Here is a 14879-nt window from a genome sequence, read left to right on the forward strand (position 1 = left end):
TCCGCTTCGGGGGGTTGGTAGGTGGTGGGGGTAGGTGGAAGCGGGGCGGGGGGGGTGTGCGTTCGCTTCGTACCGTTGAGCTGCGTCGTTGGACACCCCACTTGCCCGGGTCCAGTTGATAGTTTGGAAAGGGGGGCTGCCCGGAAAAACCCTATTTTCCAGGGGGGGTGGGGGGAAATCCTTGCGGGGGGGTATTCTTCTTTAAAATCGGGCTCCGTGCCCCATATAAACCCCTATCGGGAAAAGCCCGGTTTTCCCGTGAGGGTCGGAAAACTCTTCAACCGGTGGCTTTTCCTGGCTGTAGCGCCCCCTGGTGGTGGAAAATCGGTCGGTTTTCCAGGGGGGTGGGTGGGGAGGGTCCACCCGAACAACTCCACCGAAGACCCCAAGACGCTATCTCCCTTCCTTCCCCGGGAAAACGCGGAAAAACCGTTTGTGAGGGTGTTTTTCCGCTCCAGTGGGTGGTGGGTGGGTGGGAGGGGGGCGGGATGGTCACTCCCAGTTTCCACTTACCGAGACGCGTCGATGGAGGGGTCGCACGTCCGGATCGGTTGACTGGCCGGCCGAACCTCCAAAAAGCGGCCAGTGGGCCCGCCGGGAACTCTCGGGAAACCAGGGCGGACACTCTGAACAACCCGTCCGAACACCGGGTGCTCCGCACAAAATGTTCCGTCCGGGTGTTGGTGGTACAGGGACCAGTTTTTAACGGTTTTTAACGGTTTTTAACGGCTTTTTTCACACACACGCCGCCATTTTCGGAAGGCGAAAAACGGCGTCCTTTTTTGGTGCGAAACTTTGCCGCCCTGTAACTCCGTCAGTTTTCACTCGATTGTCTTGAAACTTTCTGGAATTGTTCTCCTCCAAGAAACGCACAAATCTTTATATGGCAGCTCTCTTCTAGCTCTTAAGCTACACTGGCTATTTTAAGTTCAATTTTCACTTTTTAATCACTCACTATAAACTGAACTCCATACTTTTCAAAGTTTTTCCTTCTCAAAAACATGCGGCACACTGGCCCGCTTCTTTTAAGACCTCATTTGGCCCGATCGGTCCACTACTTTTCTTAATATTCGCGAAAAACCGTCCCACGAAAAACTCCCTCAATTTTCCGAATTTTCCGGAAAAATTCGGAGGGGGGGCGTAGGAACAAGATCGGGGGCCGCACACGTAAATTCACCACCCTAACTATTGTTTTCACTGATAAACCCGAAAAAATTTTTTCCTCACGGAGCACAGCACAGGCACGTCTGCTCACTTCGGCTGACCGATCGCAACTCACAGGGATAACTGGCTTGTGGTCGCCAAGCGTTCATAGCGACGTGACTTTTTGATCCTTCGATGTCGGCTCTTCCTATCATTGTGAAGCAAAATTCCCAAAGCGTAGGATTGTTCACCCTTTCAAGGGAACGTGAGCTGGGTTTAGACCGTCGTGAGACAGGTTAGTTTTACCCTACTGGTGTGTGCATTTGTGCTATCTTAACGGAATTCCTGTGCAGTACGAGAGGAACCACAGGTACGGACCACTGGCTCAATACTAGTTCGACCGGACTTTGGTATGACGCTACGTCCGCTGGATTATGCCTGAACGCCTCTAAGGTCGTAACCAATCCGAGCTGATAGCGCTTCAAACCCCCATAGGCAATCGTAAGCTAGCGGGCCTAACAACCCTCCGAGATACGCTGGCGCTGCCTCGCAGCCTGGCGCCTCATCCCCGCTTCTAGACTTGGCCGCATCGCGCAGGGTCGCACCGCACGTGTTAGTACCTGACCATAGGGAACACTGGTGGCAGCTGACCTCGCCGACCGTGGACTTGACTAGTTTCGATGCCTACCGACCGCCCGCAAACGACGGGACTTCAGGCTGGGAGCTGCGAGTTGTAGAGATGCGTTCGCATCGATCCTCTCAGGCGACCCATGCTTGGTGGTGTATTCGTGTGTACTGTCGCACCTTTCCGGGTGTGTTCAGTATGCACGATGAATGAGTTGGAAAACGAAAGACAGAGAGAGAATTGAAATGTTACTGAGCATATAAGCGAAGAGTGTGTGGGTTCATAAGAATGTTGATCATATGCAGTTGATACCGGTACGGGTCCGTCATTACTCCTCCACGGAGTGATGATCGGTTTGCTTGAAGGGGGCAATACGCATCGTTGACTTACCTACGGGTAACCCGCTTACGAGTGGGTCGATTGCTGTCGGGGCAAGCAATCGGGTTAGCGCCGTATCCGGATATAGAGAGTAGTATGGGGTGATAATGATTAACATGTCGAGTGATGGCTGCACCTCCTAGTGGAAAGTTCAAACGTGACGGTTGCTTCGCTACGGGGTACTAGGTACCTCTTAGAGGAGCAATGGAGTATGGAGTCCAAATTGAATGTTTGGACTTCAAAAATTTTTCTAAGTCCGGTACTTAAATCCCTCGGACATAAACTCACAAAATACATGCTATTGCATTAAAAATTTTGTTAACCTAACAAGAGATGAAGGCAAGTCGAATTGGTTGGTAAGAAACCAAAAATATCTCTAAGTTCGGGACTTGTGCGCAAACCAAAAGTTAATATGATGTCCCTGAACATGCATATAAGTTCGAGTATTGATATTATAAACCTAACAAGAGATGAAGGCAAGTCGAATTGGTTGATAAGAAACCAAAAATATCTCTAAGTTCGGGACTTGGGTACAAACCGAAAGTTAAAATGATGTCCCTGAACATGCATATAAGTTCGAGTATTGATATTATAAACCTAACAAGAGATGAAGGCAAGTCGAATTGGTTGGTGAGAAACCAAAAATATCTCTAAGTTCGGGACTTGGGTGCAAACCGAAAGTTAAAATGATGTCCCTGAACATGCATATAAGTTCGAGTATTGATATTATAAACCTAACAAGAGATGAAGGCAAGTCGAATTGGTTGGTCCGAAACCAAAAATATCTCTAAGTTCGGGACTTGGGTGCAAACCGAAAGTTAAAATGATGTCCCTGAACATGCATATAAGTTCGAGTATTGATATTATAAACCTAACAAGAGATGAAGGCAAGTCGAATTGGTTGGTCCAAAACCAAAAATATCTCTAAGTTCGGGACTTGGGTACAAACCGAAAGTTAAAATGATGTCCCTGAACATGCATATAAGTTCGAGTATTGATATTATAAACCTAACAAGAGATGAAGGCAAGTCGAATTGGTTGGTCCAAAACCAAAAATATCACTAAGTTCGGGACTTGTGCGCAAACCAAAAGTTAATATGATGTCCCTGAACATGCATATAAGTTCGAGTATTGATATTATAAACCTAACAAGAGATGAAGGCAAGTCGAATTGGTTGGTCCGAAACCAAAAATATCTCTAAGTTCGGGACTTGGGTGCAAACCGAAAGTTAAAATGATGTCCCTGAACATGCATATAAGTTCGAGTATTGATATTATAAACCTAACAAGAGATGAAGGCAAGTCGAATTGGTTGGTCCGAAACCAAAAATATCTCTAAGTTCGGGACTTGGGTGCAAACCGAAAGTTAAAATGATGTCCCTGAACATGCATATAAGTTCGAGTATTGATATTATAAACCTAACAAGAGATGAAGGCAAGTCGAATTGGTTGGTCCAAAACCAAAAATATCTCTAAGTTCGGGACTTGTGCGCAAACCAAAAGTTAATATGATGTCCCTGAACATGCATATAAGTTCGAGTATTGATATTATAAACCTAACAAGAGATGAAGGCAAGTCGAATTGGTTGGTCCAAAACCAAAAATATCACTAAGTTCGGGACTTGTGCGCAAACCAAAAGTTAATATGATGTCCCTGAACATGCATATAAGTTCGAGTATTGATATTATAAACCTAACAAGAGATGAAGGCAAGTCGAATTGGTTGGTCCGAAACCAAAAATATCTCTAAGTTCGGGACTTGGGTGCAAACCGAAAGTTAAAATGATGTCCCTGAACATGCATATAAGTTCGAGTATTGATATTATAAACCTAACAAGAGATGAAGGCAAGTCGAATTGGTTGGTCCGAAACCAAAAATATCTCTAAGTTCGGGACTTGGGTGCAAACCGAAAGTTAAAATGATGTCCCTGAACATGCATATAAGTTCGAGTATTGATATTATAAACCTAACAAGAGATGAAGGCAAGTCGAATTGGTTGGTCGGAAACCAAAAATATCACTAAGTTCGGGACTTGTGCGCAAACCAAAAGTTAATATGATGTCCCTGAACATGCATATAAGTTCGAGTATTGATATTATAAACCTAACAAGAGATGAAGGCAAGTCGAATTGGTAAGTAAGAAACCAAAAATATCTCTAAGTTCGGGACTTGGGTGCAAACCGAAAGTTAAAATGATGTCCCTGAACATGCATATAAGTTCGAGTATTGATATTATAAACCTAACAAGAGATGAAGGCAAGTCGAATTGGTTGGTCGGAAACCAAAAATATCACTAAGTTCGGGACTTGTGCGCAAACCAAAAGTTAATATGATGTCCCTGAACATGCATATAAGTTCGAGTATTGATATTATAAACCTAACAAGAGATGAAGGCAAGTCGAATTGGTTGATAAGAAACCAAAAATATCTCTAAGTTCGGGACTTGGGTACAAACCGAAAGTTAAAATGATGTCCCTGAACATGCATATAAGTTCGAGTATTGATATTATAAACCTAACAAGAGATGAAGGCAAGTCGAATTGGTTGGTGAGAAACCAAAAATATCTCTAAGTTCGGGACTTGGGTGCAAACCGAAAGTTAAAATGATGTCCCTGAACATGCATATAAGTTCGAGTATTGATATTATAAACCTAACAAGAGATGAAGGCAAGTCGAATTGGTAAGGAAGAAACCAAAAATATCTCTAAGTTCGGGACTTGGGTGCAAACCGAAAGTTAAAATGATGTCCCTGAACATGCATATAAGTTCGAGTATTGATATTATAAACCTAACAAGAGATGAAGGCAAGTCGAATTGGTTGGTCCAAAACCAAAAATATCTCTAAGTTCGGGACTTGGGTGCAAACCGAAAGTTAAAATGATGTCCCTGAACATGCATATAAGTTCGAGTATTGATATTATAAACCTAACAAGAGATGAAGGCAAGTCGAATTGGTTGGTCCAAAACCAAAAATATCTCTAAGTTCGGGACTTGTGCGCAAACCAAAAGTTAATATGATGTCCCTGAACATGCATATAAGTTCGAGTATTGATATTATAAACCTAACAAGAGATGAAGGCAAGTCGAATTGGTAAGTAAGAAACCAAAAATATCTCTAAGTTCGGGACTTGGGTGCAAACCGAAAGTTAAAATGATGTCCCTGAACATGCATATAAGTTCGAGTATTGATATTATAAACCTAACAAGAGATGAAGGCAAGTCGAATTGGTTGGTCCGAAACCAAAAATATCTCTAAGTTCGGGACTTGGGTGCAAACCGAAAGTTAAAATGATGTCCCTGAACATGCATATAAGTTCGAGTATTGATATTATAAACCTAACAAGAGATGAAGGCAAGTCGAATTGGTTGGTCCAAAACCAAAAATATCTCTAAGTTCGGGACTTGTGCGCAAACCAAAAGTTAATATGATGTCCCTGAACATGCATATAAGTTCGAGTATTGATATTATAAACCTAACAAGAGATGAAGGCAAGTCGAATTGGTTGGTCCGAAACCAAAAATATCTCTAAGTTCGGGACTTGGGTGCAAACCGAAAGTTAAAATGATGTCCCTGAACATGCATATAAGTTCGAGTATTGATATTATAAACCTAACAAGAGATGAAGGCAAGTCGAATTGGTTGGTCCAAAACCAAAAATATCTCTAAGTTCGGGACTTGTGCGCAAACCAAAAGTTAATATGATGTCCCTGAACATGCATATAAGTTCGAGTATTGATATTATAAACCTAACAAGAGATGAAGGCAAGTCGAATTGGTTGGTCCAAAACCAAAAATATCACTAAGTTCGGGACTTGTGCGCAAACCAAAAGTTAATATGATGTCCCTGAACATGCATATAAGTTCGAGTATTGATATTATAAACCTAACAAGAGATGAAGGCAAGTCGAATTGGTTGGTCCGAAACCAAAAATATCTCTAAGTTCGGGACTTGGGTGCAAACCGAAAGTTAAAATGATGTCCCTGAACATGCATATAAGTTCGAGTATTGATATTATAAACCTAACAAGAGATGAAGGCAAGTCGAATTGGTTGGTCCGAAACCAAAAATATCTCTAAGTTCGGGACTTGGGTGCAAACCGAAAGTTAAAATGATGTCCCTGAACATGCATATAAGTTCGAGTATTGATATTATAAACCTAACAAGAGATGAAGGCAAGTCGAATTGGTAAGTAAGAAACCAAAAATATCTCTAAGTTCGGGACTTGTGCGCAAACCGAAAGTTAAAATGATGTCCCTGAACATGCATATAAGTTCGAGTATTGATATTATAAACCTAACAAGAGATGAAGGCAAGTCGATTTGGTTGGTGAGAAACCAAAAATATCTCTAAGTTCGTGACTTGGGTACAAACCGAAAGTTAAAATGATGTCCCTGAACATGCATATAAGTTCGAGTATTGATATTATAAACCTAACAAGAGATGAAGGCAAGTCGAATTGGTTGGTCCAAAACCAAATATATCACTAAGTTCGGGACTTGGGTGCAAACCAAAAGTTAATATGACGTCCCTGAACATGCATATAAGTTCGAGTATTGATATTATAAACCTAACAAGAGATGAAGGCAAGTCGAATTGGTTGGTCCAAAACCAAAAATATCACTAAGTTCGGGACTTGGGTGCAAACCGAAAGTTAAAATGATGTCCCTGAACATGCATATAAGTTCGAGTATTGATTTTATAAACCTAACAAGAGATGAAGGCAAGTCGAATTGGTTGGTCCAAAACCAAAAATATCTCTCTGTTCGGGACTTGGGTACAAACCGAAAGTTAATATGATGTCCCTGAACATGCATATAAGTTCGAGCATTGATATTATAAACCTAACAAGAGATGAAGGCAAGTCGATTTGGTTGGTGAGAAACCAAAAATATCTCTAAGTTCGTGACTTGGGTACAAACCGAAAGTTAAAATGATGTCCCTGAACATGCATATAAGTTCGAGTATTGATATTATAAACCTAACAAGAGATGAAGGCAAGTCGAATTGGTTGGTCGGAAACCAAAAATATCACTAAGTTCGGGACTTGGGTGCAAACAAAAGTTAAAATGATGTCCCTGAACATGCATATAAGTTCGAGTATTGATATTATAAACCTAACAAGAGATGAAGGCAAGTCGAATTGGTTGGTAAGAAACCAAAAATATCACTAAGTTCGGGACTTGGGTACAAACCGAAAGTTAAAATGATGTCCCTGAACATGCATATAAGTTCGAGTATTGATATTTTAAACCTAACAAGAGATGAAGGCAAGTCGAATTGGTTGGTCCGAAACCAAAAATTTCACTAAGTTCGGGACTTGGGTGCAAACCGAAAGTTAAAATGATGTCCCTGAACATGCATATAAGTTCGAGTATTGATATTATAAACCTAACAAGAGATGAAGGCAAGTCGAATTGGTTGGTCGGAAACCAAAAATATCACTAAGTTCGGGACTTGGGTGCAAACCGAAAGTTAATATGATGTCCCTGAACATGCATATAAGTTCGAGTATTGATATTATAAACCTAACAAGAGATGAAGGCAAGTCGAATTGGTTGGTCGGAAACCAAAAATTTCACTAAGTTCGGGACTTGTGCGCAAACCGAATGTTAAAATGATGTCCCTGAACATGCATATAAGTTCGAGTATTGATATTATAAACCTAACAAGAGATGAAGGCAAGTCGAATTGGTTGATAAGAAACCAAAAATATCTCTAAGTTCGGGACTTGGGTGCAAACCGAAAGTTAATATGATGTCCCTGAACATGCATATAAGTTCGAGTATTGATATAATAAACCTAACAAGAGATGAAGGCAAGTCGAATTGGTTGATAAGAAACCAAAAATATCTCTAAGTTCGGGACTTGGGTGCAAACCGAAAGTTAAAATGATGTCCCTGAACATGCATATAAGTTCGAGTATTGATATTATAAACCTAACAAGAGATGAAGGCAAGTCGAATTGGTTGGTCCAAAACCAAAAATATCTCTAAGTTCGGGACTTGGGTGCAAACCGAAAGTTAAAATGATGTCCCTGAACATGCATATAAGTTCGAGTATTGATATAATAAACCTAACAAGAGATGAAGGCAAGTCGAATTGGTTGGTCCAAAACCAAAAATATCACTAAGTTCCGGACTTGGGTACAAACCGAAAGTTAATATGATGTCCCTGAACATGCATATAAGTTCGAGTATTGATATTATAAACCTAACAAGAGATGAAGGCAAGTCGAATTGGTTGGTCCAAAACCAATAATATCACTAAGTTCGGGACTTGGGTGCAAACCGAAAGTTAAAATGATGTCCCTGAACATGCATATAAGTTCGAGTATTGATATTATAAACCTAACAAGAGATGAAGGCAAGTCGAATTGGTTGGTCCGAAACCAAAAATATCACTAAGTTCGTGACTTGGGTACAAACCGAAAGTTAAAATGATGTCCTTGAACATGCATATAAGTTCGAGTATTGATATTATAAACCTAACAAGAGATGAAGGCAAGTCGAATTGGTTGGTGAGAAACCAAAAATATCACTAAGTTCGGGACTTGGGTACAAACCGAAAGTTAAAATGATGTCCCTGAACATGCATATAAGTTCGAGTATTGATATTATAAACCTAACAAGAGATGAAAGCAAGTCGAATTGGTTGGTCGGAAACCAAAAATATCACTAAGTTCGGGACTTGTGCGCAAACCGAAAGTTAAAATGATGTCCCTGAACATGCATATAAGTTCGAGTATTGATATTATAAACCTAACAAGAGATGAAGGCAAGTCGAATTGGTTGGTCCAAAACCAAAAATATCTCTAAGTTCGGGACTTGGGTGCAAACCGAAAGTTAAAATGATGTCCCTGAACATGCATATAAGTTCGAGTATTGATATTATAAACCTAACAAGAGATGAAGGCAAGTCGAATTGGTTGGTCCGAAACCAAAAATATCACTAAGTTCCGGACTTGGGTACAAACCGAAAGTTAATATGATGTCCCTGAACATGCATATAAGTTCGAGTATTGATATTATAAACCTAACAAGAGATGAAGGCAAGTCGAATTGGTTGGTCCGAAACCAAAAATATCTCTAAGTTCGGGACTTGTGCGCAAACCGAAAGTTAAAATGATGTCCCTGAACATGCATATAAGTTCGAGTATTGATATTATAAACCTAACAAGAGATGAAGGCAAGTCGAATTGGTTGGTCCAAAACCAAAAATATCTCTAAGTTCGGGACTTGGGTGCAAACCGAAAGTTAAAATGATGTCCCTGAACATGCATATAAGTTCGAGTATTGATATTATAAACCTAACAAGAGATGAAGGCAAGTCGAATTGGTTGGTCGGAAACCAAAAATATCACTAAGTTCGGGACTTGGGTACAAACCGAATGTTAAAATGATGTCCCTGAACATGCATATAAGTTCGAGTATTGATATTATAAACCTAACAAGAGATGAAGGCAAGTCGAATTGGTTGGTCCAAAACCAAAAATATCTCTAAGTTCGGGACTTGGGTGCAAACCGAAAGTTAAAATGATGTCCCTGAACATGCATATAAGTTCGAGTATTGATATTATAAACCTAACAAGAGATGAAGGCAAGTCGAATTGGTTGGTAAGAAACCAAAAATATCACTAAGTTCGGGACTTGGGTGCAAACCGAAAGTGAATATGATGTCCCTGAACATGCATATAAGTTCGAGTATTGATATTATAAACCTAACAAGAGATGAAGGCAAGTCGAATTGGTTGATAAGAAACCAAAAATATCTCTAAGTTCGGGACTTGGGTAAAAACCGAAAGTTAAAATGATGTCCCTGAACATGCATATAAGTTCGAGTATTGATATTATAAACCTAACAAGAGATGAAGGCAAGTCGAATTGGTTGGTCCGAAACCAAAAATTTCACTAAGTTCGGGACTTGGGTGCAAACCGAAAGTTAAAATGATGTCCCTGAACATGCATATAAGTTCGAGTATTGATATTATAAACCTAACAAGAGATGAAGGCAAGTCGAATTGGTTGGTCGGAAACCAAAAATATCACTAAGTTCGGGACTTGGGTGCAAACCGAAAGTTAAAATGATGTCCCTGAACATGCATATAAGTTCGAGTATTGATATTATAAACCTAACAAGAGATGAAGGCAAGTCGAATTGGTTGGTCGGAAACCAAAAATTTCACTAAGTTCGGGACTTGTGCGCAAACCGAATGTTAAAATGATGTCCCTGAACATGCATATAAGTTCGAGTATTGATATTATAAACCTAACAAGAGATGAAGGCAAGTCGAATTGGTTGATAAGAAACCAAAAATATCTCTAAGTTCGGGACTTGGGTGCAAACCGAAAGTTAATATGATGTCCCTGAACATGCATATAAGTTCGAGTATTGATATAATAAACCTAACAAGAGATGAAGGCAAGTCGAATTGGTTGATAAGAAACCAAAAATATCTCTAAGTTCGGGACTTGGGTGCAAACCGAAAGTTAAAATGATGTCCCTGAACATGCATATAAGTTCGAGTATTGATATTATAAACCTAACAAGAGATGAAGGCAAGTCGAATTGGTTGGTCCAAAACCACAAATATCTCTAAGTTCGGGACTTGGGTGCAAACCGAAAGTTAAAATGATGTCCCTGAACATGCATATAAGTTCGAGTATTGATATAATAAACCTAACAAGAGATGAAGGCAAGTCGAATTGGTTGGTCCAAAACCAAAAATATCACTAAGTTCCGGACTTGGGTACAAACCGAAAGTTAATATGATGTCCCTGAACATGCATATAAGTTCGAGTATTGATATTATAAACCTAACAAGAGATGAAGGCAAGTCGAATTGGTTGGTCCAAAACCAATAATATCACTAAGTTCGGGACTTGGGTGCAAACCGAAAGTTAAAATGATGTCCCTGAACATGCATATAAGTTCGAGTATTGATATTATAAACCTAACAAGAGATGAAAGCAAGTCGAATTGGTTGGTCGGAAACCAAAAATATCACTAAGTTCGGGACTTGGGTGCAAACCGAAAGTTAATATGATGTCCCTGAACATGCATATAAGTTCGAGTATTGATATTATAAACCTAACAAGAGATGAAGGCAAGTCGAATTGGTTGGTCCGAAACCAAAAATATCTCTAAGTTCGGGACTTGGGTGCAAACCGAAAGTTAAAATGATGTCCCTGAACATGCATATAAGTTCGAGTATTGATATTATAAACCTAACAAGAGATGAAGGCAAGTCGAATTGGTTGTTGAGAAACCAAAAATATCTCTAAGTTCGGGACTTGGGTACAAACCGAAAGTTAAAATGATGTCCCTGAACATGCATATAAGTTCGAGTATTGATATTATAAACCTAACAAGAGATGAAAGCAAGTCGAATTGGTTGGTCGGAAACCAAAAATATCACTAAGTTCGGGACTTGTGCGCAAACCGAAAGTTAATATGATGTCCCTGAACATGCATATAAGTTCGAGTATTGATATTATAAACCTAACAAGAGATGAAGGCAAGTCGAATTGGTTGGTCGGAAACCAAAAATATCTCTAAGTTCGGGACTTGTGCGCAAACCAAAAGTTAAAATGATGTCCCTGAACATGCATATAAGTTCGAGTATTGATATTATAAACCTAACAAGAGATGAAGGCAAGTCGAATTGGTTGGTCCAAAACCAAAAATATCTCTAAGTTCGGGACTTGGGTGCAAACCGAAAGTTAAAATGATGTCCCTGAACATGCATATAAGTTCGAGTATTGATATTATAAACCTAACAAGAGATGAAGGCAAGTCGAATTGGTTGGTAAGAAACCAAAAATATATACCAAGTGCCTGAAATGTCTATAAACTACACGAAGAACTCTTCACACACAGGTGCGCCTCATAACCTGGTTCAATGTATAAGACATTGGTTTCGGGGGATTTATTGAGAAGAAATTTTTTTTCTCTAACTTTGAGTAAAACTGTCTCAGAATACATAGCTAACCACGAAAAGTGATCTCCGACAGTAAATAGCGAAAGTTACCCGACCATCAAAGTTGCATGGCGGTGCAGGAGACGAAAATCCAAGGTCGTCTAATGTAGGGACGTAAGACACGAAATCAAAATTTTGGCATAAAAGCTAAAATAATCGTCAGACAGTGGTCATCCAAGGCATATTAGAGTCGTCTAACGATGCGAAATGCAATAAGCAATAGCGACTTTTTAATGATTTTTTTGGATTTTTGTCAAAATGTACCCTTCACAACTTGGTACAAGTCATAGGACATGGGTACCGGTATGACCGACGGAAGATTTTTGGACAAAAAATTTTTTTGCTCTAACTTTGAGTAAAACGGTCTCAGGATGCATTATTAATCATGAAAAGTGATCTCCGACAGTAAATAGTGAAAGTTACCCGACCATCAAAGTTGCATGGCGGTGCAGGAGACGAAAATCCAAGGTCGTCTAATGTAGGGACGTAAGACACGAAATCAAAATTTTGGCATAAAATCTAAAATAATCATCAGACAGTGGTCATCCAAGGCATATAAGAGTCGTCTAACGATGCTGAATGCAATAAGCAATAGCGACTTTTTAAAGATTTTTTTGGATTTTTGTCAAAATGTACCCTTCACAACTTGGTACAAGTCATAGGACATGGGTACCGGTATGACCGACGGAAGATTTTTGGACAAAAAATTTTTTTGCTCTAACTTTGAGTAAAACGGTCTCAGGATGCATTATTAATCATGAAAAGTGATCTCCGACAGTAAATAGTGAAAGTTACCCGACCATCAAAGTTGCATGGCGGTGCAGGAGACGAAAATCCAAGGTCGTCTAATGTAGGGACGTAAGACACGAAATCAAAATTTTGGCATAAAATCTAAAATAATCATCAGACAGTGGTCATCCAAGGCATATTAGAGTCGTCTAACGATGCGAAATGCAATAAGCAATAGCGACTTTTTAATGATTTTTTTGGATTTTTGTCAAAATGTACCCTTCACAACTTGGTACAAGTCATAGGACATGGGTACCGGTATGACCGACGGAAGATTTTTGGACAAAAAAATTTTTTGCTCTAACTTTGAGTAAAACGGTGTCAGGATGCATTATTAATCATGAAAAGTGATCTCCGACAGTAAATAGTGAAAGTTACCCGACCATCAAAGTTGCATGGCGGTGCAGGAGACGAAAATCCAAGGTCGTCTAATGTAGGGACGTAAGACACGAAATCAAAATTTTGGCATAAAAGCTAAAATAATCATCAGACAGTGGTCATCCAAGGCATATTAGAGTCGTCTAACGATGCGAAATGCAATAAGCAATAGCGACTTTTTAATGATTTTTTTGGATTTTTGTCAAAATGTACCCTTCACAACTTGGTACAAGTCATAGGACATGGGTACCGGTATGACCGACGGAAGATTTTTGGACAAAAAATTTTTTTGCTCTAACTTTGAGTAAAACGGTCTCAGGATGCATTATTAATCATGAAAAGTGATCTCCGACAGTAAATAGTGAAAGTTACCCGACCATCAAAGTTGCATGGCGGTGCAGGAGACGAAAATCCAAGGTCGTCTAATGTAGGGACGTAAGACACGAAATCAAAATTTTGGCATAAAATCTAAAATAATCATCAGACAGTGGTCATCCAAGGCATATAAGAGTCGTCTAACGATGCTGAATGCAATAAGCAATAGCGACTTTTTAAAGATTTTTTTGGATTTTTGTCAAAATGTACCCTTCACAACTTGGTACAAGTCATAGGACATGGGTACCGGTATGACCGACGGAAGATTTTTGGACAAAAAATTTTTTTGCTCTAACTTTGAGTAAAACGGTGTCAGGATGCATTATTAATCATGAAAAGTGATCTCCGACAGTAAATAGTGAAAGTTACCCGACCATCAAAGTTGCATGGCGGTGCAGGAGACGAAAATCCAAGGTCGTCTAATGTAGGGACGTAAGACACGAAATCAAAATTTTGGCATAAAATCTAAAATAATCATCAGACAGTGGTCATCCAAGGCATATTAGAGTCGTCTAACGATGCGAAATGCAATAAGCAATAGCGACTTTTTAATGATTTTTTTGGATTTTTGTCAAAATGTACCCTTCACAACTTGGTACAAGTTATGAGACATGGGTACCGGTATGACCGACGGAAGATTTTTTGACAAAAATTTTTTTGACTCTAACTTTGAGTAAAACTGTGTCAGGATGCATTTTTAAGCATGAAAAGTGAACTCCGACGGTAAATAGCAAAAGTCACCCGACCCTCAAAGTTGCATGGCGGTGCAGGAGACGAAAATCCAAGGTCGTCTAATGTAGGGACGTAAGACACGAAATCAAAATTTTGGCATAAAAGCTAAAATAATCATCAGACAGTGGCCATCCAAGGCATATTAGAGTCGTCTAACGATGCTGAATGCAATAAGCAATAGCGACTTTTTAAAGATTTTTTTGGATTTTTGTCAAAATGTACCCTTCACAACTTGGTACAAGTCATAGGACATGGGTACCGGTATGACCGACGGAAGATTTTTGGACAAAAAATTTTTTTGCTCTAACTTTGAGTAAAACGGTCTCAGGATGCATTATTAATCATGAAAAGTGATCTCCGACAGTAAATAGTGAAAGTTACCCGACCATCAAAGTTGCATGGCGGTGCAGGAGACGAAAATCCAAGGTCGTCTAATGTAGGGACGTAAGACACGAAATCAAAATTTTGGCATAAAATCTA

The sequence above is a fragment of the Anopheles maculipalpis genome (genome assembly GCF_943734695.1).
Source record: "Anopheles maculipalpis chromosome X unlocalized genomic scaffold, idAnoMacuDA_375_x X_unloc_9, whole genome shotgun sequence".
NCBI lineage: Eukaryota > Metazoa > Arthropoda > Insecta > Diptera > Culicidae > Anopheles > Anopheles maculipalpis.